The following is a 9,606-nucleotide window of genomic DNA, read 5'->3' as shown; positions in this document are numbered from 1 at the left end:
TGAAAACGTTTTCTCTTGCCTCTTTTATGTGACAGATAATTTTTCCCATTCTATTTTTCCCTTTCTCCTCCCAATATATTCCTCTCTCACCCCTTAATTTTAATTTTTTAGATATCAGCCCTTCCTATTCAACTCCTCCTGTGCCCTCTGTCTATATGTATATAATCCCTCCAACTACCCTAGTACTGAGAAGTCTCAAGAGTAATAAATTTTATCTTTCCGTGTAGGAATGTAAACAGTTCAACTTTAGTAAGTCCTTTATGATTTATCTCTCCTGTTTACCTTTTCATGCTTCTCTTAGTTCTCATATTTGAAAATCAAATTTTCTGTTCAGCTCTGGTCTTTTCATCAAGAATGCTTGAAAATCCTCTATTTCATTGAATGACTATTTTTTCCCCTGAAGTGTTATACTCAGTTTTTCTAGGCAGGCGATTCTTGGTTTTAATCCTAGTTCCTTTGACTTCTGGAATATCATATTCCAAGTCCTGTGATCCCTTAATATAGAGACGGCTAGATCTAGTGTTATCCTGATTGAATTTCCACAATACTCAAAATTGTTTCTTTCTGGCCACTTGCAATATTTTCTCCTTGACCTGGGAGCTCTGGAATTTGGCTACAATTCCTAGGAGTTTTCCTTTTTGGATCTCTTCCAGGAGGTGATTGGTGGATTCTTTCAATATTCATTTTACCCTCTGGTTCCATACTATCAGGGCAATTTTCCCTGAAAGATGATTAGGGTCTTTTTTTTTTATCATGGCTTTCAGGTAGTCCCATAATTTTAAAATTGTCTCTTCTGGATCTATTTTCCAGGTCAGTTGTTTTTCCAATGAGATATTTCACATTGTCTGCTATTTTTTCATTCCTTTGGTTTTGTTTTATAATTTCTTGATTTTTCATGAAGTCATTAGCTTCTATCTGCTTCATTCTAATCTCTAGGGAATTATTTTCTTCAGTGAGCTTTTGGACCTCCTTTTCCTTCTGGCCAGTTCTGCTTTTTAGGGCATTCTTTTCTTCACTGACTCTTTGGATCTCTTTTGTCATTTGGGCTAGTCTTTTTTACAGTGTTATTTTCTTTAGCATTTTTTTGGATCTCCTTTAGCAAGCAGTTGACTCATTTTTCATAAGTTTCTTGCATCACTCTCATTTCTCTTCTCCATTTTGCTCTACTTCTCTTACTTGATTTTCAAAATCCTTTTTGAGCTCTTCCATGGCCTGAGACCAATTCATATTTTTCTTGGAGGTTTTGGATGGAGGAGCTTTGACTTTGTTGTCTTCTGTTTGCATGTTTTGGTCTTCCTTGTCACCAAAGTAAGATTCTATAGTCTGATTCTTTTTTTGGCTTTTGCTCATTTCCTCAGTCATTTACTTGACTTTTGAGCTCTTTGTCTAGGTAGATCTCTGCTTCCAGTGCGGGTGGGGGGGGGGTGTACTGTCAACTGCTTGCTTCCCCCACAATCTGGGAGCCAAGAGCTCCAGAAACAGTCACTTTTACTGCCCCTGCTGCTGCTGTGGCTGCCTCAGGTTCCTCCACCCCCTTCCCTGTCCAATGCCCTGGGGCTGAGGCTGGACCACCCCACTCTCCCACACTGGTCCCACAGACTTTTTCCACTGACCTTCCAATTTGTCCTTGGCATTTTGGGGTCCTGAAGTCTGGAAACTGCCACAGGTGTGAGAGATTCAGTCTCCCCAAGGTCTGCTCAGGTCCTGTCTACGCCAGCATGGCCCACGCTGGACTATGTCCTGCCTCCTGAATGGCATGATAGACACTTCCCAGTGACCTTCCAGGCTGTTTTGGGCTGGAGATTTGCTTCACTCCATCATTCTATGGTTTCTGTAGCTCCAGAATTTGTTTAGAGACTTTTTTTTTTACAGGTTTTTGAGTGGACTTGGGAACAGTGCTCTAGAAAGTGCACGCTGTTACTCTGCCATTGTGTTTCCACCCCCCAAACAGGTCTTAAAAAGCAAGTGTTGGCATTGTCAGGAAGTCCAGCACGTATCTGCAGCAATATGTGCTTGTAATGACTTATTTACAATGCAATACTATACAGTTACATGATGCAATATTTAGTCATTAAATTTCAGTGCAGGAAAAAACCCACAAATTACAACAAATTATTAAATTTAAGATATGTCATTTTAACTATATATATATATATATATATATATATATATATATATATATATATACATATTATATTTTTTGAAATGATGCAATTAAAAAAATCTGTTAAAGGGTAAAAGGAAGTAGATTTTCAGAGGGCAATAAGTAACTTTTTTTGAAAAGGGAGTGGTAGGCCAAATAACCTTGAGAACTTTTGATCATGAGTCTTTTGGAATTGTCTTAGATCGTTGTATTACTGAGAAGAGCAAATCTATCAAAGTTGATCCTTGAACAATGTTGCTATTACTGCGTAGAATGTTTGCCTGATTCTGCTCACTTCACTCAGCATCAGTTCACATAAGTCTTTCCAGATTTTTCTGAAATCTGCTTGCTCATCATTTCTTATAGAACAATAGTATTCGATTACATTTGTATACCACAACTTGTTCAGCCATGCCCCAAATTTGGGGCATCCCCTCAGTTTCCAGTTCTTTGCCTATTTTTGTACACATGGGTCCTTTTCCCTTTTTAATGATCTCTTTGGGATACAAGATGTCCCTATTCTTAAAGACCTTGCCTCTGATGGGAGAGAAAACACCAATAGATGTCAGCTGCAAGTTCCAAAGTCTGTAGGGTGCTGTAGCAAAGCTGATGGTAATATATCTTCTTTCACATCATTTCCACTGATAAAAATCACATCTTTTTCTGATTTTGAACTCCCTGAGCATGTCAAGGACTTTTGGTGGCTAGAGCTTTGTTTTCTGGGTCCTTCAGTAGCTGTGATTGCTATAGAAGTGATGGCTGCAACTACCACTTTGTATCTCCATAGAAGCTACTGCCAGGCTTTTAGGGCTGGATTGGAAGTAAGTCCAGTGGTCCAGGAGGCACTGGCATTCCTGGGGCTCATGAGCTTATGTGCTTATCAGTGGTAGTTGATCAATAGATAATGTTGGTGGTGGCAGAAAACACACTAGGCTCTATACTGGTTGCACACCATGTTGGGAAGGGGGTGGGAGACAGGGGCAAAAATTTAGAACTCAAAATCTTATAAAAGTGAGTACTGAAAACTAAAAATAAATATATAAATTAATTTTTTAAAAAAAATTTGCATTGATATGTATTTAAAAAACAAAGCTAAACAAAAAAAGAAAACACCAGGCTCAGAGTCAGAACATTTCATTTTGAATCTTGCTTCCAATAGCTACCTGTGGTTGAGTCTGTGAGTCTGAGTTTATTCCTCTTTTTATGAAACAAGGATAATAACTTGCACTCCCTATTTCATGGGCTTGTTAGGAGGAAACCATTTTGTAAAAAGTTCCATATAAATTTGAGCTCTTAGATTATCCTTTCTTGGTTTATTAGCCATGTGATTAGAAATATTAATAAGATGCCCAAAGTATAATAATGGGAAACAGGTAGGGGACATGGAGTGACTTATACCTCTGTGGTTATGGCTAACGTCTGGCTAGATCATCAAATGACTGAAGTAAAACCCACTTTGGCCAACCTGACTCCTATGCTTGATGCTTCAGTGCCCTTAGCCAGCTGAGCCTCTGGCTGCATAGACAGGTCATTGTCCCCAGGTGTTGATGGGAAGGGTGACTTGCTCCACATTGGTTCCTGGGTCATGTTTTGTGGTTTCTGCTCTACAATTTTAGCAACTGTTCAACAACATGAAGCTTCCCAGATGTGGGGAAAGATTGAATTGAATGGATCCCAGGACTTTTTCAAGTTCAGACAGAGGAGACCATAGCTACAATTACCATGGGTCTTTGATCTTTCCAGTGGGTTGGGACTAGGACTTACCATAGAGCCTGAGCTAAAGAGGCTGGAAGAGACCTGAAAAAGTCATCTCACCCAACTTCCTGCCTTCACATAGGACTACATGCAGACCATTGCAGAAATACAAGTCTTAATTTATAATTATAGGGTTCCAGAAAAGGACAATCAAGCTAGAATTGGAAGGGGCATTAGAAGTCATCAAATCCAACCTCATTTTACAGATGATGAAACGGAGAAGTTATGTAACTTGCCAGGGTCAAATGGCTTTGTTGTTCATTCATTTCAGTCATGTCTGACTCTTTGTGACCCTGTGGACCTTTTTCTATGAGGTTTTCTTGGCAAAGACAATGGAGTGACTTGCTATTTCCTTCTTCAGTGTGTCCCCAATTTTAAAGATGAGGTATTGAGGCAAATGGGGTTAAGTGACTTGCCCAGGGTCAGACAACTACTAAGTGTCTGAATCTGAATTTGAACTTGGGTCTTCCTGACTCCAGGTATGGTGCTCTAGCCATTGTACCACCCAGCTGTTAAAGGCAGGCAAATTATCTCCCCTCCCAATTCAGCCAGTTGTTTTCAGGGGTCTCTCCCTTAATGAGGAGCATACATACTCTATAAGAGCTTGATGACCAGTGTAATGGTAGAAGTTGTGGGGTAAGAAGACCAGGTTTGAGTTTAGTTGGAATCTTTTCTATTTCACTTCTTAATTGTATGATTTTAAGCAAGTCCCTTAAGCTTTTTGGGCTTCTCTGATTTCCTCATCTATACAATGGTGCTGGTGAGAAGTTGTACAAGATAATATGTATGGTCCCTTTCAGCTCTAAAAATCCAGGGTGATGCTGGTAAGCCATATAGTATTACTCATCACTTGGACCCTAGTTAGCTGAATTTGCAAAGGAAGGTCAGTAGGATGAAGGTGGTATGTAAGGGGTACATGTAATCCCCTATAACTAAATTCAGGAAGACCCATTTACTACTGGGTTATCTTGGGAAAGAATTTAACCTTTCTGGGTCTCATCTATAAAAGAAGGGTTGTATTTGATGACCTCAAAAGACACTTCTGGTTCTAAATCTCTGAACCTGGGGTCCTAAGAGTATTTAGGTTTTCAACCATACAAGCTATCCCTTAACCATAGAAGTCCAATCAATGAAGATAACCAGACAGTCTCCAACTTACAGACATCTCTTACAAAAAATCTCTTCCTAGAATGACCATCCAAGTCAGTTGACCAGGTAACTCTAGGGACTTCCATTCTCTTCTCCTTCTTTATTTAGCTCTTTCTCAGTTTCCAACCCAACCAGTTTTTCACATTATTCCATGGCAGGGTCTAGTGGTAATATTGATGTATTTGTCCTTTGTTGCCAAAGAAGACCATGCCATCAGGGAAATGATGATATGACTTGCACTTGACTTTGTTTTGAGTGAGGGAGGGCTGTGCAAGGTCACCAGCCTCACTTTCTCCTCCAGAGCCATTTGAATCCAGTGACTAGATATTCATCAGGATGACTAGAGTTGATTGAGGATGCACTGGGAGACCTTGGGCCCTTTAGGCCAAGGTCTTTGCAGGTACTCACTTAGGATGAGGCAACACCAATTCATTGAATAGGCCTGTTTAAGAAGTAGCCAGGACCAAGAAAAAGAAAGACATCGGGCTGGGAGAGAAACAGCAACAGTTACTATTGATAATCACTCTAAAGCTAGGAGGGTCCAGAGGAGCCCTTAGGCAGGGGGCCCATTGGCATCCCAGTTTCAGAGTGTAGGGGGGTATAAGGTTTTGGGAGAGGATAGGACAGGACCAGATGGGGGAAGGACAGGACAGGGAAGGGAAGGGAAGGGAAGGGAAGGGAAGGGAAGGGAAGGGAAGGGAAGGGAAAGGGAAGGGAAAGGAAAGGAAAGGAAAGGAAAGGAAGGGAAAGGGAAAGGGAAAGGAATGGGGAAACATAAGGAAAGGAAAGGGGAAAGGAAAGAAAAGGGTCTAGTAAAACCCAAGTCAACTGGGCATCTTTTGGTCATCCAAATTTACCTTCCTTTGGAGAGGAGAAGGAAGGGGAGGGGGAGGTAGACAGGAGAGGAGGAGTTGAGTCAGTTGCGTCTACTCACAGCACGCACGAGAGGCAGACCCTGCGATTCTGGGGTCAAGGCACTTTCCGGCGCCACTTCTGCTCGCGCGTGAAACGCTCTGCCCGTTACTCGGGGCCTCCTGCCTCGTCGGGCTTCAGCCAAGGGCCGGCTAACAGACCACCTTGATCTAGAGGAAGCTGGTCCCGATCCCCCTTCGTCCCCGGGCCCTCCCTCGCTTGACTGCGTCCCCTTCAGCCTGACCCTAGCGCGATGGCGTCCCTAGGCGTCCCCAGCTGATCGTTTGCCCCTTTCGCTTGGTGGCTCTGGCTGGCCTGGGACCATCGTGCCCTTTCGTGGGCCCCCCAGCGCAGAGCCCTGCGCCCAGCTCCCAGCGGAGCTGCCGCATCCCAAAGGTGCTTCCTCCAATAGCCAGCCCTGACAAAGAGGGGAAACTCACGCATGCCCAAAGAAAACCCAGCCAGCAAACACTGAATGAATGAATGAATGAATGAATGAATGAATGAATGAATGAATGAGTGAGTGAGTGAACCAATGGAGTCAAAGGGATGGACGCAGCCCAGAGAATGAAGGCAACGAAATAAATGAAGGAGTGAGTGAGTGCGTGAATGAATGAATGCAGGGTGAGAATAAGAAAAGGAAGGAAAGAAAGGAAATTACATTATTGGTAGAAAAGTACTAGATTTGGCTTCAGAAGATCCCAGTTCAAATTCTGACTGCTATTTGCTATCTGGATGGTTAGGCAAGTCACTTTACCTATCTGAGCAGCAGTTTCTTTATTTGTAAAACAAAGGAATTGAACTAGATGTCCCTTATATCTCTAAACCTATGGTAACTGAATCTATAAAATGAAGGAAGTGGCTAGATCAGGGATTCTTAACCTGGGGTCTGTGGATAGATTTCAGTGAATGTGGAAATGTGTTCATTTTTTTAAAATGCTGATAACTATTTTTCAACATAGTTAATTTCCTTTGTAATCTTATGTATTTTATATTACACACAGCCAAGCATTATTCTAAGGAATCCAGCTGCTTCATCAGACTTCCACAGAGGTCTGTGACCCAAACTAGGTTCAATCCCTCCCAAATAAATGATTCTCAACATTCCTCCCTTTTTTAAATCTCGTGAATAGGCAGCTCCTCATTCTGTCTCCACCCATGCCACCTCCCAAGTCCAATGGTTCATCAGCGCAATCCTGGTTTCATTAACAGTATCCCCAATCCCATCTTATTGCTTAGTCTATTCTTAACCCCAGGACCTCACCACCCACTTCCAAGATGAAATGCTGAAGACATTTCAAGTCTGATTTTTTTTTAAAATATAAAAGAAATTGACTTCAGATATTTGTAAACCTGGAATTTTATTCTCTTTTGTGGTAGGATGGAGAAGATGGAAATTGTGCTTGAAAACCACCAGCAGCCAAAAGGGAACTAGGTGGTCGACTTGTATGGTTTTTTAGCCAGTTCCAAATAGTTTTGATGATTATTGTTTTGTTGTCCCTTTGTTAAATTGAAGTGTCTTACCCCTCAAGTCTCACACCCACTTCTATCCTTGAAGAACTCATGCAGCCCATTGCAGATTCCCTAAGTGTTTTCAGCACTAATAGCAATGGAAGGAACAGGACAGAAAGTTAAAAGGTTTTTCTCCTATGTCCTCCTCCCTTTCACTTAAACACTCAAAGGAAAGGGAAAGGGGAAGGGGAAGTTATAAATAGCGGTTGATGCTGACTCATGGAATAGACAAAGAAAGGAAATATTATTTGCCAGCATTCAAGAGGGAAAATACACTCCGGCTAGTGTGAGTGAGCTTTCCATTCTAGGAGCTGCAGTTGTGGGAAGAGGGTAGGACAATGAGGAGACAGAATGGGATGGGATTGGGTATTGTGCCAATGAGACCAGTGCCAAGGCTGGGGAAATAGCAGGGGCAAAGAGAATGAAGAACAGATTTAAATGTTTAAGGTTCTTTTCTCTCTGTCCCCCTCACCCAAGTTCCTTCTCCCTTCCTGTTAATTCCTTCCCTCCAGAGTTCTCATATCTCCCTCTCTCCCTTTGCCCCCTCCTCTGTCCTCCACTTTCCTGAACCACAGAGCCACCATCAACAGAGAGAGTTGAAAGATCCTCAATTCTACTGCTGTAAAACTAGGAAAGGTTCTGGGAGCCCATGTTGGAATTCTGCATGATTTTCCTTTTATAAAAATGTTATTGGTATTTTCCTTTTTTTTTGGTAACATTACTATGACTTTCAATAACTCCCCTCTCCCAACAGAGCCTTCCTTGTAACCGAATAAGCATGGCCTTTATTAATTAATTAACTAATTGAATTAATATTGTTGATTTAATTATTAATTATTAAATTTAATGCGTTTCCCTCAAAAAAGTGGAAATACTTGGTTACATGTGGGAGAGCTGACTTCTGCTACTAACTTCGTGTATAACCAATGGACCAATGGCTCTCCCTACCCCTGCCCCCCACCCCAGGCTTGTTTCCCCATCTATCAAATGACAGAGTTGGACTAAAAGTCCTTACTAGATCAGATTACTATTAGACTTCAGGTATATAATAGGTTAAATGATTTTTGGGAAGCCTGGGCACCTAACCACCATATTTCAAATTGTTTCTATGGAAAAGTGTTTTCATTGAGGGAGTGTTATAGAGTGGGATAGAGTATTGGGCTAGGCATCAGAAGATCTGGGTTTGAATCCTGCTGTAGAAACTTATAAGCTGCAGGATCACAGGCAAGACAGAGGTTGGGGTTCTTCATCGTATGATCTACCTGAGAGGACTGTAGGGAGAGTGCATTGCAAACCATAAAATGTTGGTTATTGTTGTATGATTTGGATATTTAGGAGCATGGTTTGCTTATGAGATGGCAACATATTATATTGTCTTGTGCTGCTCTCTCTATCAGACTGTGTGCACCACACAGCCAAATATAGGTCTCTTCTCTTGACTGTTTCATGTGCACATGTCTTGTGTCCATTGTAAAGACTGTAAGCTCCTTGAGTTCAGGGACTGAGAATTTCCTCCTTACTTCAAACCCTGCCAGTGTAGTAACGGAACCACAATGACTGGCACAAAAGATTATATGTTCAAGGCTGAGGTTCACAAACATCTGCCTCAGGGTTTCTGGAATACATCTTTATTATTTTATAGATGACATGAATGTTTCAGATGTTTGGGTTACTCTTTTCTCTGCCATAGACTCTCAGGGCTGGAAGAGAGCTCAGAGGTCATCCAGTTCAATCCATTCCTGAGCAAGAATGCCCACTTCAAGATTTCTAACAATTGAAGATCATCAGTGATGGGAGGTAGAACATCCCAATTTGAACTATTCACGATCATTAGGATGCTCCTTATATCAAATTGAAATTCACCTCCCTGTAACTTCCATTTTGGGGTCAAGTAGAAAGTCAAATTCTTACGTTGCACCCATGGTCCTTTTTCAAACAATATATAATACATTAAATACTAATATGCTGATGGCTTGATCGAAGTGGATGAGCAGGAAGGCTTAGGGAATAGGTCAAAGAAAGGAGGGCAATATTTCATGTGATTTACTCCATTCTCTGTCACATGGTCACAGGGCCCTGGACCCTCTAGTCCCACTCCTCCAACCTCTTATTAGGTATCACTCAGTCACTTGCTC

Source organism: Notamacropus eugenii, chromosome 1, assembly GCF_028372415.1.
Source record: "Notamacropus eugenii isolate mMacEug1 chromosome 1, mMacEug1.pri_v2, whole genome shotgun sequence".
Taxonomy (NCBI): domain Eukaryota; kingdom Metazoa; phylum Chordata; class Mammalia; order Diprotodontia; family Macropodidae; genus Notamacropus; species Notamacropus eugenii.
Note: the sequence above shows the minus strand (reverse complement) of the source record.